This window comes from Salvelinus fontinalis, chromosome 33 (genome assembly GCF_029448725.1).
Source record: "Salvelinus fontinalis isolate EN_2023a chromosome 33, ASM2944872v1, whole genome shotgun sequence".
NCBI classification, from domain to species: domain Eukaryota; kingdom Metazoa; phylum Chordata; class Actinopteri; order Salmoniformes; family Salmonidae; genus Salvelinus; species Salvelinus fontinalis.
Genome location: NC_074697.1, coordinates 44,922,736 through 44,944,044, shown reverse-complemented (window position 1 = coordinate 44,944,044; position 21,309 = coordinate 44,922,736). Strand labels below are relative to the sequence as shown.

Sequence of the window (21,309 nt, the reverse complement as noted above, 5' to 3'; positions counted from 1 at the left end):
CTGGTAAACGGAATGAGCAGCAGTACCGGGGATTCCGTGACAGTGTGGCTACTTTGAAGAATCTAAAATATATTTAGATTTGTTGAACACTTTTTTGGTTACTACATGATTCCATATGTGTTATTTCATAGTTTTGATGTCTTCACTATTCAACAATGTAGAAAAAAACTTGAATGAGTAGGTGTGTCCAAACTTTTGTTGGTACTGTGTGTATATACAGATGAAGTCGGAAGTTTACATACACTTAGGTTGGAGTCATTAAAACTAATTTTTCAACCACTCCAGAAATTTCTTGTTAACAAACTATAGTTTTGGAAGGTCAGTTAGGACATCTACTTTGTGCATGACACAAGTAATTGTTTACAGACAGATTATTTCACTTATAATTCACTGTATCACAAATCCAGTGGGTCAGAAGTTTACATACACTAAGTTGCCTGTGCCTTTAAACAGCTTGGAAAATTCCAGGAAATGATATCATGGCTTTAGAAGCTTCTGATATGCTAATTGACATCATTTGCGTCAATTGGAGGTTTACCTGTGGATGTATTTCAAGGCCTACCTTCAAACTCAGTGCCTCTTTGTTTGACATCATTGGAAAATCAAAAGAAATCAGCCAAGTCCTCAGAAAAAAAATTGTAGACCTCCACAAGTCTGGTTCATCCTTGGGAGCAATTTCCAAACGCCTGAAGGTACCACGTTCATCTGTACAAACAATAGTACGCAAGTATAAACACCATGGGACCACGCAGCCGTCATACCACTCAGGTAGGAGACGCGTTCTGTCTCCTAGAGATGAACGCACTCTGGTGCTAAAAGTGCAAATCAATCCCAGATTGAGCAAAGGACCCTGTGAAGATGCTGGAGGAAACATGTACAAAAGTATCTATATCCACAGTAAAACCAGTCCTATATAGACATAACCTGAAAGGCCGCTCGGCAAGGAAGAAGCCACTGCTCCAAACTGCTATAAAAAAGCCTATTCTATGCATTATTCATGGCAGGTTTGTTGAACTTTTATTTAACTTTTAAGAAGGCACACCTGTTAATTGAAATGCATTCCAGGTGACTACCTCATGAAGCTGGTTGAGATAATGCAAAGAGTGTGCAAAGCTGTCAAGGCAAAGGGTGGCTTTTTGAAGAATCTCAAATCTCAAATATATTTTGTTTAACACTTTTTTGGTTATTACATGATCCCATATGTGTTATTTCATAGTTTTGATGTTTTCCCTATTATTCTATGATGTAAAAAATTGTAAAATAAAGAAAAACCTTTGAATGAGTAGGTGTTCTAAAACTTTGGATCGGTAGTAGGTCTGCATGATACACCACCATTTCTTAATCCATGTGTGACCCAAGCCTACTACAGGTCAAGGAAGGTAAATATAGGTAATATTCTTCTTAAATCTCATGCCTACACTGAACCCATAAACCAGTGGTTGAAAAAGTACCCAATTGTCATACTTGAGTAAAAGTATAGATACCATAATAGAAAGTTACTCAAGTAAAAGTGAAAGTCACCCAGTAAAATACTACTTAAGTAAAAGTCTAAAAGTAAATATACTTAAATATCAAAAGTAAGTGTAATTTCTAAAATCTACTTAAGTATCAAAAGAAAAAGTATAAATCAATTCAAATTCCTTCTTTAAGTAAAGCTGTCACGGCTGTTGAATGAAGTGTACCAAGGTGCAGCGTGGTGAGTGTACATTTTCTTTGTTAAATTGTCGGCAAACAAAACAATAAATAACAAAAAAACGACCGTGACGCTTACAGGGCATAAGTGCCACTAACAAAGTCAACCTCCCACAAAGACAGGTGGGAAAAGGGCTACCTAAGTATGGTTCTCAATCAGAGACAACGATAGACAGCTGTCCCTGATTGAGAACCCTACCCGGCCAAAACATAGAAATACAAATAATAGAACATAGAATACCCACCCCAAATCACACCCTGACCAAACCAAATAGAGACATAAAAAGGATCTCTAAGGTCAGGGTGTGACTGTCAGGTTTTGGCCAGGACTGTTCAGGTTTTGGTCACTAGATGTCCCCATTGCACCTTTTTTGTACCTTTTTGTTTTTTCCTTGCTCTAATTATTGTTTGCACCTGTGTGTCGTTCCATTGTTAGTATTTAAACCCTGTGTGTTCCTCAGTTCCTTGCTCAGTGTTTGTATGTTAGCACCCAGCCCCAGCCCAAGCCTTGTTCTGAACATATGATTCTCCTATTGGATTTTCCAGAGGTTCTCTGGTTTAGTTCTTGTGTATTTTTGAGTAGTCTTTTGAGGTTTGTTTTTCCCTGCTGTTTTTACCACTTTGTGGAGTTTCTTTGTATTTTGGAGGATATCCATTTTGTGCTTCTTGGCTTTATGTTTGGACATTGTGGATTTAGATTCTTTGCCTGAAGATTTTGTTCTTTAATTAAACCACCATCTCTAGTACTGCTGTGTCTGCCTCATCTTCTGGGTTCTGACGATTATTAGTGACTGTTTCTCGCACCGGGTCCTGACAGTGACAAAAGCAGATGGCACCATTTTACGGATAGTCAGGGATGCACTCCAACAATGCATTTGTATTTAGTGAGTCTGCCAGATCAGAGGCAGTAGGGATGCCCGCGCATTCTCTTGATAAGTGTGTTAATTGGACCATTTTCTTGACCTGCTAAGCATTCATCATGTAACAAGTACTTTTGGGTGTCAGTGAAAATGTATGGAGTAAACAGTACATTATTTTCTTTAGGAATGTAGTGAAGTAAAAGTTGTCAAAAATATAAAAAGTAAAGTATAGATACCCAAGAACTACTTAAGTAGTACTTTAAAGTATTTTTAAACCACTGCCATCCACATGTTTTCTGTCGGAGTTAGAATCGGGCGGACTGGGAGCAATGACAATCTCTGGCATTTCTGACAAACGGGCCAATTTTTGTCCCCCTTGAGGCCCCCACACTGCCCCATTTTGTTCCTTGAGGCCCCGATTATTAGCCAGATAATGATAATTTTGTGCAAAAAAAAAAAAACGAGTTAAGACAGGCCTATTAGGCTAAAAATGGACCAGCCCATCTGGCATTTGCACGAAATACCAATGGCCAGTCCAATCCTGTTTACAAGGGGGAATAACAGAGCTTGCCTATCTTGTGTCAATGAACTCAAACATAAATACATCATTCAAGTATCCATCTCCAATAGAATGTCCTCCCCTCAAAACATATGAAGGAAAAGAGGAAGGGGATGTAGTGGGTAGAAGTGTCAAAGAGTTTAACTGTCAAAGGCAAACTTGCATCAATAATTCTGCAAGGTTGCCTTGCACGCCTGCAGCACGAATCCACTGGGTGGGCTCTTCCATTAAGTGCGTTTAGACGAATCAAGATCGTGCTGTTCCAGCGAAGCCTAGTAGTGTGCACCACGGATGAGACCTCGCTGAATACGAAGCTTTCGTACTCAATCTTACATTTTCCCCACTGTTAGTGTATTGAATTTTCTAACAGCCTGACGATTCCCGAAACCCATTAACCCAATGATGGAGTTATCCTTGATGTCAGCGCAGGTAAGAAACCCTCCGCTCTAATTGTAATATTTTAGAGCTCAACGACATCACGGTTTTAAGGCTACAATTACGCTAATCAAGTCATGTAGTGAACACTTATTATGAGATTTCGGACAGACTACTGTTTTTCAAACTATGCTAGTGTTTTTCAAGGTTGCCTACGTCATAGCACGTGTGGCGCAACAGTAGCCTGCAGTGTCTCACTTACTTCAGCACAGGTGAATGGCGTTAGGATGCAGACAGGTGAGCGACATGATGCGCGCTGTTGTGTTGGGTAGGCTATCAGGTGCAGCAGAGAGGCTGAAAGGGATTAGGCTATTTCTTGCTGTTGGTAAATGAATGACTGCGGGAAAATTATCACCTCTGGCAAATTGTTCCATCTGGAGTATTGTGCTTTTTTTTTTACTACCCAGTGCTACTACCCAGTGCTAATGCATTATTTCATTTCCCCTCTCTCTCCTCTCTCTCCTCTCTCTCTCTCTCTCCTCTTCCTCTCCTCTCTCTCCTCTTCCTCTCCTCTCTCTCTCTCTCTCCTCTTCCTCCTCTCTCTCCTCTTCCTCTCCTCTCTCTCCTCTTCCTCTCCTCTCTCTCTCCTCTTCCTCTCTCTCTCCTCTTCCTCTCTCTCTCTCCTCTTCCTCTCTCTCTCTCCTCTTCCTCATCTCTCTCTCTCCTCTTCCTCTCCTCTCTCTCCTCTTCCTCTCCTCTCTCTCCTCTTCCCCTCTCTGTCTCTCTTAGCTCAGAGACTGTGTCCTGTAGACAGTATCCCTGGCTGTTGTGACTGTTTTTAATGTTAACATACATTTATAAAAAATTATTTTCAAAGATCCAGAGTTAAGACTGGGAGAAAAAGAAAAAAAAAAGACTAACTGCTTGAGCCTCTTACTACTCAAATTGTGGATAATATATTTTGAATGTATAGAAAACCATCAAAAAGTAAATGAATCAAACCCAAGATGAATTATGGTTTAAAGACTGCTCACATTCTTGTTTGTAAGACTTGCAATAACTCCTGCTGGTTATTGCAACAATTTACATTACCCACTTCATCGTTTATTTGAAAGGTTATGTACACGGAACAAACATAAACACAACATGCAACAATTTCAAATATTTTACAGCGTTACAGTTCATATAAGGAAATCAGTCAATTTAAATAAATTCATTAGGCCCTGATCTATGGATTTCACATGAGTGGGAATACTCATCTGTTGGTCACAGATACCTTGAAAAAAGAAGTAAGGGTGTGTAGATTAGAAAACCAGTCAGTATCTGGTGTGACCACCATTTACCTTATACAGCGTGACACATCTCCTTTGCATAGAGTTGATCAGGCTGTTGATTGTGGAATGTTGTCCCACTCCTCTTCAATGGCTGTGTGAAGTTATTGGTGGGAACTGGAACACGCTGTTGTACACGTCAATCCAGAGCATCCCAAACATGCTCAATCAATGGGTGACATATCTGGTGAGTATGCTGGCCATGGAAGAGCTGGGACATTTTCAGCTTCCAGGAAATGTGTACAGATCTTTGCGACATGGGGCTGTGCATTATCATGCTGAAACATGAGGTGATGATGGCGGATGAATGGTACGACAATGGGCCTCAGCATCTCGTCACAGTATCTCTGTGCATTCAAATTGCTTATGCCTGCCCATACCATAACCCCACCGTCAGCATGGGGCACTCTGTTCACAACATTATCTGCAAACCGCTCGCCCACACAACTCCATACATGTTGTCTGTCGTCTGCCCGGTACAGTTAAAACCTGGTTTAATCTGTGAAGAACACACATCTCCAGCATACCAGTGGCCATCGAAGGTGAGCATTTGCCCACTGAAGTCTCTTACGACGTCGAACTGCAGTCAGGTCAAGACCCTGGTGAGGACAACGAGCAGGCAGATGCACTTCCCTGAGACGGTTTCTGACAGAAAGTGCAGAAATTCTTCAGTTGTGCAAACCCACAGTTTTATTAGCTGTCTGGGTGGCTGGTCTCAAACGATCCCGCAGGTGAAGAAGCTGGATGTGGACTTCCTAGGCTGGCGTGGTTACAAGTGGTCTGCAGTTTTAAGGCCGGTTGGACGTACTGTCAAATTCTCTAAAATGACGTTGGAGGTGGCTTATGGTAGAGAAATTAATATTAAATTCTCTGGCAGCCGCTCTGGTGGACATTCCTGCAGTTAGCATGCCAATTGCACACACCCTCAACTTGAGACATCTGTGGCCTTGTGTTGTGACAAAACTGCACATTTTAGAGTGGCCTTTTATTGTCCCCAGCACAAGGTAATCAATTGTTTAATCAGCTTCTTGATATGCCTCACCAGTGAGGTAGATGGATTATCTTGGCAAAGGAGAAATGCTCACTAACAGGAATGTAAACAAATTTGTGCAAAATTTGAGAGAAATAAGCTTTTTGTGAGTGGAAAAATTCTGCAATATTTTGTAAAAAAAAAAATATAAACTACCATTCAAAAGTTTGGGGTCACTTAGAAATGCCCTTGTTTTTGAAAGAAAGGCAAACAAAAAAATCTATTAAAATAACATCAAATTTATCAGAAATACAGTGCAGACATTGTTTATGTTGTAAATGACTATTGAAGCTGGAAACGGCAGATTTATAATGGAATATCTACATAGACGTAAAGAGGCCCATGATCAGCAACCATCACTCCTGTGTTTCAATGGCACGTTGTGTTAGCTAATCCAAGTTGATCATTAGAAAACCCTGTTGCAATTATGTTAGCACAGCTGACAACTGTTGTTCTGATTAAAGAAGCAATGAAACTGGCCTTTAGACTAGTTGAGTATCTGGAGCTTCAGCATTTGTGGGTTCCATTACAGGCTCAAAATGGCCAGAAATAAAGACCATTCTTCTGAAACCCGTCAGTCTATTCTTGTTCTGAAAAATGAAGGCTATTCCGTGCGAGAAATTGCAAAGAAACTGAAGATCTCATACAACGCTGTGTACTACTCACGTCACAGAACAGCGCAAACTGTCTCTAACCAGAATAGAAAGAGGAGTGGGAGGCCCCGGTGCACAACTGAGCAAGAGGACAAGTACATTAGAGTGTCTAGTTTGAGAAACAGACGCCTCACAAGTCCTCAACTGGCAGCTTCATTAAGTAGTACCTGCAAAACACCAGTCTCACAGTCAACAGTGAAGAGGCGACTCCGGGATGCTGGCCTTCTAGGCAGAGTTGCAAAGGAAAAGCCATATCTCAGACTGGCCAATAAAAATAAAAGATTAAGATGGGCAAAAGAACACAGACACTGGACAGAGGAACTCTGCCTAGAAGGCCAGCATCCCGGAGTCGCCTCTTCACTGTTGACGTTGAGACTGGTGTTTTGCGGGTACTATTTAATGAAGCTGCCAGTTATCATTTATTTTCCTGAGCCCCCTTTTGTCATTGAAATGCTCATTTTTATTGTGTTGTCGTGTTGATAAAAATGTTAAATACTTACATAAACAGCCCTGATTTGCGGATCATCTAGACTCTAGAGCCTACCCCGCTAACCCCTTCAAAGTAGGAGAATACATAAGCAAATAAAAGATGACTGGTCATAGAATAATCAGATCTGATTGGGATATCATGCTCTGGGTCAAAAACTTCACTCCCACCTAAACAATTCCATGCAAAAAATGTAATAAAATATCCTACACTAAAAGGGCATGATCATAATTTTAACAATTTCATTGTTATTTCAACCTCCTAGTGCGGAAATATATAATTTAAAAAACATTGACTGCACTGCCAGACATACTTAGGCCTATAGCATTCTCAATTATTTACTTTGAATCACATTTCATGTTAGATGCTAAGATCCTAAACCGACAGAAAGGCAAGTCATTTCAAAACATATTTTGTTAATACAGATTTTTCTTTTGTTTGTACATGTACATTCTACACACATTTTTACATACATGGCACTTTTTAGATGTTCAGTAGTTACAGCAAAAATAAAGTAATTTGATGTTTTGATGTAATGTACATCTAGATATGACTAAAAACATTATTTATAATGTATAAGTACTAACCATTATACAGTGCATTCAGAAAGTATCCATACCCCTTTTTCCACATTTTGTTCCTTTATTCTAAAATGTATGAAATATCTTTTGTTATCATCAATCTACACACAATACGCCATAATGACAAAGTGAAAACATTTTTATAAATGTATCAACAATTTTTTTTTAATCACTTTCACATAAGTATTCAGACCCTTTACTCAGTACTTTGTTGAAGCACCTTTGGCAGCGATTACAGCCTTGAGTCTTCTTGGGTATGGCGCTGCAAGCTTGGCACACCTGTATTTGGGGAGTTTATCCCATTCTTCTCTGCAGATCCTCTCAAGCTCTGTCTGGTTGGATGGGGAGCGTCACTGCACAGCTATTTTCAGGTCTCTCCAGAGATGTTCGATCGGGTTCAAGTCCGGGCTCTGGCTGGGCCACTCAATGACATTCAGAGACTTGTCCCAAAGCCACTCCTGCGTTGTCTTGGCTGTGTGCTTAGGGTCATTGTCCTTTTGGAAGTTGAAACCTCTCCCCAGTCTGAGGTCCTGAGCGCTCTGGAGCAGGTTTTCCTCAAGGATCTCTCTGTACTTTGCTCCGGTCATCTTTCCCTCGATCCTGACTGGTCTCCCAGTCCTTGCAACTGAAAAACACAGCAAGATGCTGCCACAACCATGCTTCACCGTAGGGATGGTGCCAGGTTTCCTCCAGACGTGACGCTTGGCATTCAGGCCAAAGTGTCCAATCTTAGTTTCATTAGACCAGATGCCTTTTGGCAAACTCCAAGTGGGCTGTCATGTTCCTTTTACTGAGGAGTGGCTTTCGTCTGGCCACTCTACCATAAAGGCCTGATTGGTGGAGTGCTGCAGAGATGGTGTCCTTGTGGAAGGTTCTCCCATCTCCACAGAGGAACTCTGGAACACTGTCAGAGTGACCATCGAGTTCTTGGTCATCTCCCTGACCAAAGCCTTTCTCCCCCGATTGCTCAGTTTGGCTTGGCGGACAGCTCTAGGAAGAGTCTTGGTGGTTCCAAGCTTTTTCCATTCAAGAATGATGGAGGCCACTGTGCTCTTGGGGACATTCAATGCTGCAGAATTTTTTGGGGTACCTTTCCCCAGATCTGTTCCTCCACACAATCCTGTCTTGGAGCTCTATGGACAATTCCTTCAACCTCAACCTCATGGTTTATGCTCTGACATGCACTGTCAACTGTGGGACCTAATATCGACAACAGGTGTGTGCCTTTCCAAATCATGCCCAATTAATTGAATTTACTACAGCCCTAGGACCATACGTCAGGACTACCGGGCATGATGACTCCTTGCTGTCCTCAGTCCACCTGGCCTTGCTGCTATTCCAGTTTCAACTGTTCTGCCTGCGGTTATGGAACCGCCACCTGTCCCAGACCTGCTGTTTTCAACTCTTAATGATCGGCTATGAAAAGCCAACTGAAAATTATTCATGATTATTATTTGACCATGCTTGTCACTTATGAACATTTTGAACATCTTGGCATAGTTCTGTTATAATCTCCACCCGGCACAGCCAGAAGAGGACTGGCCACCCCTCATAGCCTGGTTCCTCTCTAGGTTTCTTCCTATGTTTTGGCCTTTCTAGGGAGTGTTTCCTAGCCACCGTGCTTCTACACCTGCATTGCTTGCTGTTTGGGGTTTTAGGCTGGGTTTCTGTACAGCACTTCGAGATATTAGCTGATGTACGAAGGGCTATATAAAATAAACAATCCTATAAAATACAATCCTGTTATAGAAACATCTCAAGGATGATCAATGGAAACAGGATACACCTTTGTTTAACTCCAAAAAAGTGTTATACAAATCATAATATATTTTATATTTGAGATTGCTCAAAGTAGCCCCCCTTTGGCTTGATGACAGCTTTGCACACTCTTGGCATTCTCTCAACCAGCTTCACTTGGAATGCTTTTCCAACAGTCTTGAATGAGTTCCCACATATGCTGAGCACTTGTTGACTGCTTTTCCTTCAATCTGCGCTCCAACTCTTCCCAAACCATCTCAATTGGGTTGAGGTCGGGTGATTGTTGAGGCCAGGTCATCTGATGCAGCACTCCATCACCCTTCTTGGTCAAATAACCCTTGCACAGCCTGGAGGTGTAGCTAATGTTAAGAATCTCAAATATAAAATATATTTTAATTTGTTGAACGCTTTTTCAGTTACTACATGATTCCATATGGGTTATTTCATAGTTTTGATGTCTTCACTATTATTCTACAATGTAGAAAATAGTACAAATTAAGAAAAACCCTTGAATGGTTGGTGTGTCCAAACCTTTGTTTGTATATTTGTTTTCTGTTTTTTACTTTTAATAAATTTGCAAAAATGTCTAAAAATCTGTTTTCATTCTGTCATTATGTGCTGTTTGTTTGTAGATTTGTGTGTGTGGGAGGGGGGGGGGGGATGTTATGTATTCCATTTCAGAATAAGGCTGCAACGTAACAAGATGTGGAAAAAGTTAAGGGGTCTGAATAGTCCTTCTGAATGCACTGTAACTTTAACCCATTGTATAACAGATTCTCCTAAACTTGAAATACTCCAGGCATTTATATGTAAATTCTAGTTGTACTTCAGAATATGCTATGAATACCAGACCTGGTTTCCTAGAGTGATCTATTGTTTCAAGGACTTGTCTTATATTATCGTCAATATATCTTCCATGTAAAAAAACTGTCTGATCAGGATGAATAATATCCGACAACACCTTTTTTAATTTGATGTGCTATGCATTTTGCGAGGATGTTTGCATTACAACACTGAAGTGGCCTCTTGGTTTTTTTGACTGGATCTTTATACTTACCACCTCTATCCTGTTTCAGTAAAAGTGAAATCAAACCTTCTTGCTGAGCACCTGATAGTTTACCATTTTTATATCAGTGGTTAAATCATTCTTATGGTGGATCTTTGAGTTGATCAAAAAAGGTTTCATTTACCTCAACTGGTATGCCATCCAGCCCTTGATTTTCCCCTGGCCTAAAGGCTTTAATTGCATCAAGAAGTTCCTCCCCTGCAATTTGGCCCTCACACAAGTCTTTCTGTACAGGTGTTAATTTTACACTATTATTAGGGAAAAAAATCCTTACAGTTAAGTATAGTTAGTGGAAATGGAGGAGGCTGAAAAGAGAACAGATGCTTAAAGTACTTTGCTTCTTCTTTCAAAATCATTTCTTGCTTTGATAAACGTTGTGTGAAAGTTTAGAATTTTCAAAAGTTAAGGCATATAACCTCAAACAATCTCTTCCATTATTTTGATTATTTTACAGCTGAGTGAACTTGATGGAAGGGCATAAGCAGCTGGTAATAGTTTAATTAACTTCTTTCTTTAGCATTTTTTCAAATCAAGTGGCAGAATGTCAATGAGATGCCTGAAGTAGGGCACAGGCTTACATGTACTGAGCATCTGCTCCATTGCCAAGCTGGCATAGTTACACTGTAGAAACACACAATGTTTGACAGTAAAAGCCATCGAGTGCTATGCTTATTAAATGTCTATAGACACCGTTTCAAACTGATTTAGTATATAGTCCTCATTCTTGAACTGGAAGTGAGGAAATGTTTCGTTTTTTCAATATGTTTTTCTCCACGTGTGCCCGCCCACGAGGAACAGTGGCTTTGTTTTTTGTATTGACAAATTGTGCTTGTATTGACAGATCATGCCTTAGTGTGATGGAAGGAAAGAAGAAAGTTGAGCCAAAGTGTTTTACCATAATGTCTGTGGCACAACAAGGCACACAGTAGATAAAGGTGAAGGATGATGGTAGCTGACAGAGACTGTCACTGCAACTTCACTGCACTTGAAATGTACTAGGTCATCCTCTTTCAAGAGGTTTACTGTCACAGGCCAACAATCCCCTTCAGAATGTGTGTGCGTGCATAGGTGCTTGCATTTGCGTGTATGTGCATGCATGTGACCAAATAAGTGCGTGAGAGTGCAGAGCATATGTGAATGAGGTTGAGGAAATAAGAACAACGCAACGGTAAGGATGTGTATGTTTCAGTGTGCCCTTATCTCATCGGGTTTATGTGAACTTCTGGTCAGCTTCATCTGTCCTTAGTTCTCAGTCCTCTGGCCATCGCAGCAGATGGAGAGTCAATTATTGTGGCTTACAAGCATTGAACCAGACATCCCTGTTTTTTTTAGTGTTTTTTTTTTAACCATATACAGTACATCCTCTGTCCAGACTGTAATTCCTCTATGCTCCATGGACTTTTGGATGGGGGGCATAATTGAGAGGGTGGGGGACTGGGGATGGAGAGGGTGATGAAGCATTAATAATGGAACAAAATGAGTCACATTGCAGCTGAGAAGGATTGGGATACATAGTGGCTGAACTACTGTTATCCTAACGGCCATGTAACCGGGACTCTTGAGTTAGACATAACACCTAATACAAATTCATCAGGGGGTGGGTTACAAGATCATAGAAATGTTTAGTATCCACATTAACAGTGGAAATGTTCGCTTGTGGTAATATCCTACTTTAAAAAAAAAAAAATGTTATTCTTTATGGTCAAGTTTGACAACGACACATCCGAGTCTCCATAGAAAATGTAATTGGTTGCACTTTAAATGCTTCCGCAAGCTAATCTCATGCAAAATGACTCAGATGTTCCTATAATAACTTTAGTAAAAGAGAGCTTTGCTACTTTCAACTCGATTTAGGTAATGTCTTTTGTTTTCTGGGAGCTGAACCAAGGCCATTAACAATTTGAATAATAATGAAAAGTAAACCGCTTACGGCAATCTAACAAATCAGCCAATACAATTGTTATATTCTACCTTTTGGGAACTGTTTTATCTGAGAGTTTAACATCTCCAGAGTATTTGTGGTGGATAAAATGGTCATATAACTTCTTAAATCGAAAAAGAATGTCTGAAAGTTGTGTATTATCCACTGACTCACTGGAGAAGGGTTGGGTAACTTTGATGGGAGTGGGGGGGGCACAAAAAATCTGAACTCGTCATGATGGGCTGTAGTGGCTTGCTGGTTCTGCGTACCCACATCCATACCCACTGTCACGAACGTCGTCAGGGTGGAAATGACCGGACCAAGGTGCAGCGTGGTGAGCGTACATTTTCTTTTATTTAGAATGTCGCCAACAAAACAAGAAACAAAGAAATGACCGTGAAGCTTACTAGGGCTATAGTGCCACTAACAAAGTCAACTACACACAAACACCAAAGGAAAAAAGGCTGCCTAAGTATGATTCCCAATCAGAGACAACAATTGACAGCTGTCCCTGATTGAGAACCATACACAGCCAAAACATAGAAATAAAGAACATAGAATGCCCACCCAAATCACACCCTGACCAAACCAAATAGAGACATAAAAAGGCTCTCTAAGGTCAGGGCGTGACACCCACACATGCTGTCGGAGCCAGCCCTACCCTTTTGGGGGCCCTAATCATCAAGAGTGACAACAAAAAAATGGCTTCCCCCAGTCGGTAATTCGACCATGATTGTTACAAGTTCAGATTAGAGGTTGACTGATTATGATTATCACGCCGATACCAAAACAGATTATTGGAGGACCAAAAAAAGTCGATACCGATTAATTGGCCGATTTTTAAAAAAAATTTTTTTTTTTTTTTTTATATATACAGTGGGGAGAGCAAGTATTTGACACACTGCCGATTTTGCAGGTTTTCCTACTTACAAAGCATGTAGAGGTCTGTAATTGTTTACATAGGTACACTTCAACTGTGAGAGACGGAATCTAAAACAAAAATCCAGAAAATCACATTGTATGATTTTTAAGTAATTCATTTGCATTTTATTGCATGACATAAGTATTTGATCACCTACCAACCAGTAAGAATTCCTGCTCTCACAGACCTGTTAGTTTTTCTTTAAGAAGCCCTCCTGTTCTCCACTCATTACCTGTATAATGACAATTATATACAATGTGATTTTCTGGATTTTTGTTTTAGATTCCGTCTCTCACAGTTGAAGTTTCCAAGATGGCTTAGCAGTTCAGACGTCATTTTTGTCCTCGTACTGTCTTGTCCTGTATATATATATTTACACCTTCTTCGCATATGTTTTATATTTTTTTATTATCCAAGAACTCAACTACAAAAGCTTTCCTGCAACCCGCCTCACCAATTACAACAAAAAAGTTTTATTTACCTCAAATCTGAAAATCCACAGTGAAGCTAACCAGGGGCTAATCAGAAGTTAGCCAGAAAGCTAACCAGAAGTTAGCCGAAAGCTAATTTGAAGCTGCCCAGAAGTTAGCCGGCTTGCTGGCTAGCGTTGGTGTTTCAGCTGCCCATGTTTTGTGGTCATCAGCTATTCCTTTAGCTCGATAATCTACCGGCACTTTTGTGCAACGCGACTCGGACCGGAGCATACCGGGCCTTTTTTTTCTCTCAGTTTCCCCGGATTTCAGCCGCAGGCTCTGGACATTTGCACCTTGATTTCGCAGCTAGCTAGCTGCAAACCGTGTGACTATTGGCTTACGTCGATCCCGGAGCAAACTTAAATTATTCCGGAGCTAGCCAGCTGAGGAGTTCCATCAGCCATTCCTGGGCTACAGTCACCTATCCGGACCCGGGTTTTTTTTGCTGCAGATACGGAGCCCCACCGGGCCTTCACGATTGACTGCCGACGTTATCTGCCCGAGGGAGTTATCCAACTGGCACCTCCGTCGCGACGTTACCTGAACGCTCACCTGGGGCCCGCTAATCGTTAGCTGTCTTATCGGCTGCTATCTTAATAAGTATTTCGGACAATTTTTTTTCTTTTTTTTCTTGGGTCACTATATCTATTTTGCCAATTGGATTGATCCCCTCTACAAGACACGGAACCCCACTAATCTACCGACGGAAACGCACGAGGTGTCTAAAAATAGACCTCCATCCTATGCTATATTGCTACCGATAGCCATCTACCCGGCCAGCTGTCTGGATCGCCGTGACCCCAACCAACCTCTACTCACTGGACCCTTATTGATCACTCGATTAAGCATGCCTCTCCTTAATGTAAATATGCCTTGTCCACTGCTGTTCTGGTTAGTGTTTATTGGCTTATTTCACTGTAGGGCCTCTAGCCCTGCTCACTATACCATATCCAACCTTTCATTTCCACCACCCACATATGCGATGACATCACCTGGTTTCAATGATGTTTCTAGAGACAATATCTCTCTCATCATCACTCAATACCTAGGTTTACCTCCACTGTATTCACATCCTACCATACCTTTGTCTGTACATTATTCCTTGAAGCTATTTTATCGCCCCCAGAAACGTCCTTTTACTCTCTGTTCTAGATGCTCTAGACGACCAATTCTCATAGCTTTTAGCCGTACCGTTATCCTACTCCTCCTCTGTTCCTCTGGTGATGTAGAGGTGAATCCAGGCCCTGCAGTACCTAGCTCCACTACTATTCCCCAGGCGCTCTCTGTTGATGACTTCTGTAACCGTAATAGCCTTGGTTTCATGCATGTTAACATTAGAAGCCTCCTCCCTAAGTTTGTTTTGTTCACTGCTTTAGCTCACTCTGCCAACCCGGATGTTTTAGCCGTGTCTGAATCCTGGCTTAGAAAGACCACCAAAAATTCTGACATTTTCATCCCCAACTACAAGATTTTCAGACAAGATAGAACGGCCAAAGGGGGCGGTGTTGCAATCTACTGCAAAGATTGCCTGCAGAGTTCTGTTTTACTATCCAGGTCTGTTCCCAAACAATTTGAACTTCTACTTTTAAAAATCCACCTCTCTAAAAACAAGTCTCTCACCGTTGCCGCCTGCTATAGACCACCCTCTGCCCCCAGCTGTGCTCTGGACACCATATGTGAACTGATTGCCCCCCATCTATCTTCAGAGCTTGTGCTGCTAGGCGACCTAAATTGGAACATGCTTAACACCCCAGCCATCCTACAATCTAAGCTTGATGCCCTCAATCTCACACAAATTATCAATGAACCTACCAGGTACCACCCCAATTCCGTAAACACGGGCACCCTCATAGATATCATCCTAACCAACTTGCCCTCCAAATACACCTCTGCTGTTTTCAACCAAGATCTCAGCGATCACTGCCTCATAGCCTGCATCCGTAATGGGTCAGCGGTCAAACGACCTCCACTCATCACTATCAAACGCTCCCTGAAACACTTCAGCGAGCAGGCCTTTCTGATCGACCTGGCCGATGTATCCTGGAAGGATATTGATCTCATCCCGTCAGTAGAGGATGCCTGGATATTTTTTTTTTAAATGCCTTCCTCACCATCTTGAATAAGCATGCCCCATTCAAGAAATTTAGAACCAGGAACAGATATAGCCCTTGGTTCTCTCCTGACCTGACTGCCCTTAACCAACAGAAAAACATCCTATGGCGTTCTGCATTAGCATCGAACAGCCCCCGTGATATGCAACTTTTCAGGGAAGCTAGAAACCAATATACACAGGCAGTTAGAAAAGCCAAGGCTAGCTTTTTCAAGCAGAAATTTGCTTACTGCGACACAAATTCAAAAAAGTTCTGGGACACTGTAAAGTCCATGGAGAATAAGAACACCTCCTCCCAGCTTCCAACTGCACTGAAGATAGGAAACACTGTCACCACCGACAAATCCACTATAATTGAGAATTTCAATAAGCATTTTTCTACGGCTGGCCATGCTTTCCACCTGGCTGCCCCTACCCCGGTCAACAGCACTGCCCTCCCCTCTGCTACTCGCCCAAGCCTTCCCCATTTCTCTTTCTCCCAAATACAGTCAGCTGATGTTCTGAAAGAGCTGCAAAATCTGGACCCTTACAAATCAGCCGGGCTAGATAATCTGAACACTTTCTTTCTAAAACTATCTGCTGAAATTGTTGCCACCCCTATTACTAGCCTTTTCAACCTCTCTTTCGTGTCGTCTGAGATTCCCAAAGATTGGAAAGCAGCTGCGGTTATCCCCCTCTTCAAAGGGGGGGACACTCTTGACCCTAACAGCTACAGACCTATATCTATCCTACCCTGCCTTTCTAAGGTCTTCGAAAGCCAAGTCAACAAACAGATTACCGACCATTTCGAATCCCACCATACCTTCTCCACTATGCAATCTGGTTTCAGAGCTGGCCATGGGTGCACCTCAGCCACGCTCAAGGTCATAAACGATATCTTAACCGCCATCGATAGGAAACAATACTGTGCAGCCGTATTCATTGACCTGGCCAAGGCTTTTGACTCTGTCAATCACCACATCCTCATCGGCAGACTCGACAGCCTTGGTTTCTCTAATGATTGCCTCGCCTGGTTCACCAACTACTTCTCTGATCGAGTTCAGTGTGTCAAATCGGAGGGTCTGTTGTCCGGGCCTCTGGCAGTCTCTATGGGGGTGCCACAGGGTTCAATTCTTGGACCGACTCTCTTCTCTGTATACATCAATGATGTCGCTCTTGCTGCTGGTGATTCTCTGATCCATCTCTACGCAGACGACACTATTCTGTATACTTCTGGCCCTTCTTTTGACACTGTGTTAACAACCCTCCAGGCGAGCTTCAATGCCATACAACTCTCCTTCCGTGGCCTCCATTTGCTCTTAAATACAAGTAAAACTAAATGCATGCTCTTCAACCGATCGCTGCCTGCACCTGCCCGCCTGTCCAACATCACTACTCTGGACGGCTCTGACTTAGAATATGTGGACAACTACAAATACCTAGGTGTCTGGTTAGACTGTAAACTCTCCTTCCAGACTCACATCAAACATCTCCAATCCAAAGTTAAATCTAGAATTGGCTTCCTATTCCGCAACAAAGCATCCTTCACTCATGCTGCCAAACATACCCTTGTAAAACTGACCATCCTACCAATCCTCGACTTCGGTGATGTCATTTACAAAATAGCCTCCAAAACCCTACTCAATAAATTGGATGCAGTCTATCACAGTGCCATCCGTTTTGTCACCAAAGCCCCATATACTACCCACCACTGCGACCTGTACACTCTCGTTGGCTGGCCCTCGCTTCATACTCGTCGTCAAACCCACTGGCTCCAGGTCATCTACAAGACCCTGCTAGGTAAAGTCCCCCCTTATCTCAGCTCGCTGGTCACCATAGCAGCACCTACCTGTAGCACGCGCTCCAGCAGGTATATCTCTCTGGTCACCCCCAAAACCAATTCTTCCTTTGGCCGCCTCTCCTTCCAGTTCTCTGCTGCCAATGACTGGAACGAACTACAAAAATCTCTGAAACTGGAAACACTTATCTCCCTCACTAGCTTTAAGCACCAGCTGTCAGAGCAGCTCATAGATTACTGCACCTGTACATAGCCCATCTATAATTTAGCCCAAACAACTACCTCTTTACCTACTGTATTTATTTATTTATTTATTTTGCTCCTTTGCACCCCATTATTTCTATCTCTACTTTTTTCTATCTCTACTATCTCTACTTTTTTTACTTTTTTTTACTTGCTATATTGTATTTACTTCGCCACCATGGCCTTTTATATTTTTACTTATTTATATATATTTTTTGTTTGCCTTCACCTCCCTTATCTCACCTCACTTGCTCATATTGTATATAGACTTATTTTTCACTGTATTATTGACTGTATGTTTGTTTTACTCCATGTGTAACTATGTGTTGTTGTATGTGTCGAACTGCTTTGCTTTATCTTGGCCAGGTCGCAATTGTAAATGAGAACGTGTTCTCAATTTGCCTACCTGGTTAAATAAAGGTGAAATAAAAATAAAAAATAAATAAAAAGTGTACCTATGACAAAAATTACAGACCTCTACATGCTTTGTAAGTAGGAAAACTTGCAAAATCGGCAGTGTATCAAATACTTGTTCTCCCCACTGTATATATTTGTAATAATGACAATTATAACAATACTGAATGAACAATGAACACAATTTTTTACTTAATATAATACATAAATAAAATCTATTTATTCTCAAATAAATAATGAAACGTGCTCAATTTGGTTTAAATAATGCAAAAACACAGTGTTGGAGAAGAAAGTAAAAGTGCAAATGTGCCATGTAAAAACGCTAACGTTTAAGTTCCTTCCTCAGAACATATGAAAGCTGGTGGTTCAATATTCCCAGTTCTTCAATATTCCCAGTTAAGAAGTTTTAGGTTGTAGTTATTATAAGAATTTATGATGCGTCGACTATTTCTCTCTATAGCATTTGAATTTCATATACCTTTGACTATTGGATGTTCTAATAGGTACTTTAGTATTGCCAGCCTAATTCAGGAGTTGATAGGCTTGAAGTCATAATAATATAATATCAAATATATTATCATAATAATATAATATCAAATCATAGACTTAATTATAATATAATAAACACAGAAATATGAGCCTTTGATCATTAATATGGTCAGATCTGGAAACTATCATTTCGAAAACAAAATGTTTATTATTTTAGTGAAATATGGAACCGTTCCGTATTTCATCGAACGGGTGGCAACCCTAAGTCTAAATATCGCTGTTACATTGTACAACCTTCAATGCTGTCATAATTATGTATATTTTCTGGCAAATTAGTTCACAACGAGCCAGGCGGCCCAAACTGTTGCATATACCCTGACTCTGCTTGAACACAAGAGAAGTGATACAATTTCCCGAGTTAATATTGCCTGCTAACATGAATTTCTTTTAATTAAATATGCAGGTTTAAAAATATATACTTCTGTGTATTGATTTTAAGAAAGGCATTGATATTTATGATTAGGTACATTTGTGCAAAGATTCTGATTTTTTCGTCAATGTGCTTTTGTTAAATCATCACCCGTTTGGCGAAGTTGAAGTAGGCTGTGATTCAATGATAAATTAACAGCCACCACATTGATTATATGCAACACAGGACAAGCTAGTTAACCTAGTAATTTCATCAACCATGTGTAGTTAACTAGTGATTGTGAAGATTGATTGTTTTTTATAAGATAAGTTTAATGCTAGCTAGCAACTTACCTTGGCTCCTTGCTGCACTCGCGTAACAGGTGGTCAGCCTGCCACGCAGTGTCCTCGTGGATTGCAATGTAATAGGTCATAATCGACATCCAAAAATGCTGATTACGGATTGTTATGAAAACTTGAAATCGGCCCTAATTAATCGGCCAATGCTGATTACTGCATTCGCGTAACAGGCAGGCTCCTCATGGAGTGCAATGTAAGGCAGGTGGTTAGAGCGTTGGACTAGTTAACTGTAAGGTTGCAAGATTGAATCCCCTAGCTGACAAGGTAAAAATATGTCGTTTTGCCCCTGAACAAGGCAGTTAACCCACCGTTCCTAGGCCGTGATTGAAAATAAGAATGTGTTCTTAACTGACTTGACTAGTTAAATAAAGGTGTAATTTGTTTTTTATTATTATAAAAAAAAAAATCGTCCAAATCGGTGTCCATTCCGATTGTTATGAAAACTTGAACTCGACCGATTAATCGGTCGACCTCTAATAGGTAGAGTTATTAAAGTGACTATGCATAGATAATAACAGAGAGTAGCAGCGGCGTAAAAGAAGAGGGGGGCACTGCAAATAGTCTTGGTAGCCATTTGATTAGATGTTCAGGAGTCTTATGGCTTTGGGGTAGAAGCTGTTTAGAAGCCTCTTGGAGCTAGACTTTGTGCTCCGCTTGCTGTGTTGTAGCAGATAGAACAGTCTATGACTAGGGTGGCTGGAGTCTTTGACAATTTTTAGGGCCTTCCTCTGACACCGCCTGGTATAGAGGTCCTGGATGGCACGGAACTTGGCTGTACTGGGCAATACGCACTACCCTCTGTAGTGCCTTGCGGTCGGAGGCCGAGCAGTTTCCATACCAGGCAGTGATGCAACCAGTCAGGATGCTCTCGATGGTGCAGCTGTAGAACCTTTTGTGGATCTGAGGACCCATGACAAATCTTTTCAGTCTCCTGAGGGGGAATAGGTTTTGTCGTGTCCTCTTCATGGCTGACTGTTTTGGTGTGCTTGGACCATGTTAGTTTGTTGGTGATGTGGACACCAAGGAACTTGAAGCTCTCAACCTGCTACGCTATAGCCCCATCGATGAGAATGGGGGCATGCTCGGCCCTCCTTTTTCTGTAGTCCACAATCATCTCCTTTGTCTTGATCACATTGAGGGAGAGGTTGTTGTCTTGGCACCACACGGCCAGGTCTCTGACCTCCTCCCTATAGGCTGTCTCGTCGTTGTCGGTGATCAGGCCTACCACTGTTGTGTTATCGGCAAACTTATTGATGGTGTTGGAGTCATGCCTGCCTGTGCAGTCATGAGTGAACAAGGAGTACAGGAGGGAACTGAGCATGCACCCCCGAGGGGCCCCTGTGTTGAGGATCAGCGTGGCAGATGTTGTTGCCTACCCTTACCACCTGGGGGTGGCCTGTCAGGAAGTCCAGGATCCAGTTACAGAGGGAAGTGTTTAGTCCCAGGGTCCTTAGCTTATTGATGAGCTTTGAGGGCGCTATGGTGTTGAGCGTTGAGCTGAAAGCATTCTCACGTAGGTGTTCCTTTTGTCCAGGTGGGAAAGGGCAGTGTGGAGTGCAATAGAGATTGCATCATCTGTGGCTCTGTTAGGGCGGTATGCTAATTGGAGTGGGTCTAGGGTTTCTGGGATAATGGTGTTGATGTACAGTATATATTGTTTTCCCTTTTTTGGGATATTGAACCGCTGACCAACAAAAGGGGGGCATGGCCCGCAGGCTGCCAGTTGCCCATCCCTACACTAGAGGAACCAAAGGAGACTTTTACATCCCTCTACTCTTATTGAAAGCAGTTAGATGACAT

General features: G+C 41.6%; 1 long non-coding RNA gene across 1 annotated transcript in view; it reads left to right on the top strand.

The window, feature by feature from the left end:
- Positions 1-3,285: 3,285 nt before the first annotated feature.
- Positions 3,286-21,309, top strand: part of LOC129832359 (uncharacterized) — a 37,415-nt gene continuing 19,391 nt past the window's right edge. Inside the window, exon 1 of the long non-coding RNA XR_008755913.1 lies at positions 3,286-3,540. This is a non-coding gene — a long non-coding RNA (uncharacterized LOC129832359). The remainder of the gene's footprint in view (positions 3,541-21,309) is intronic.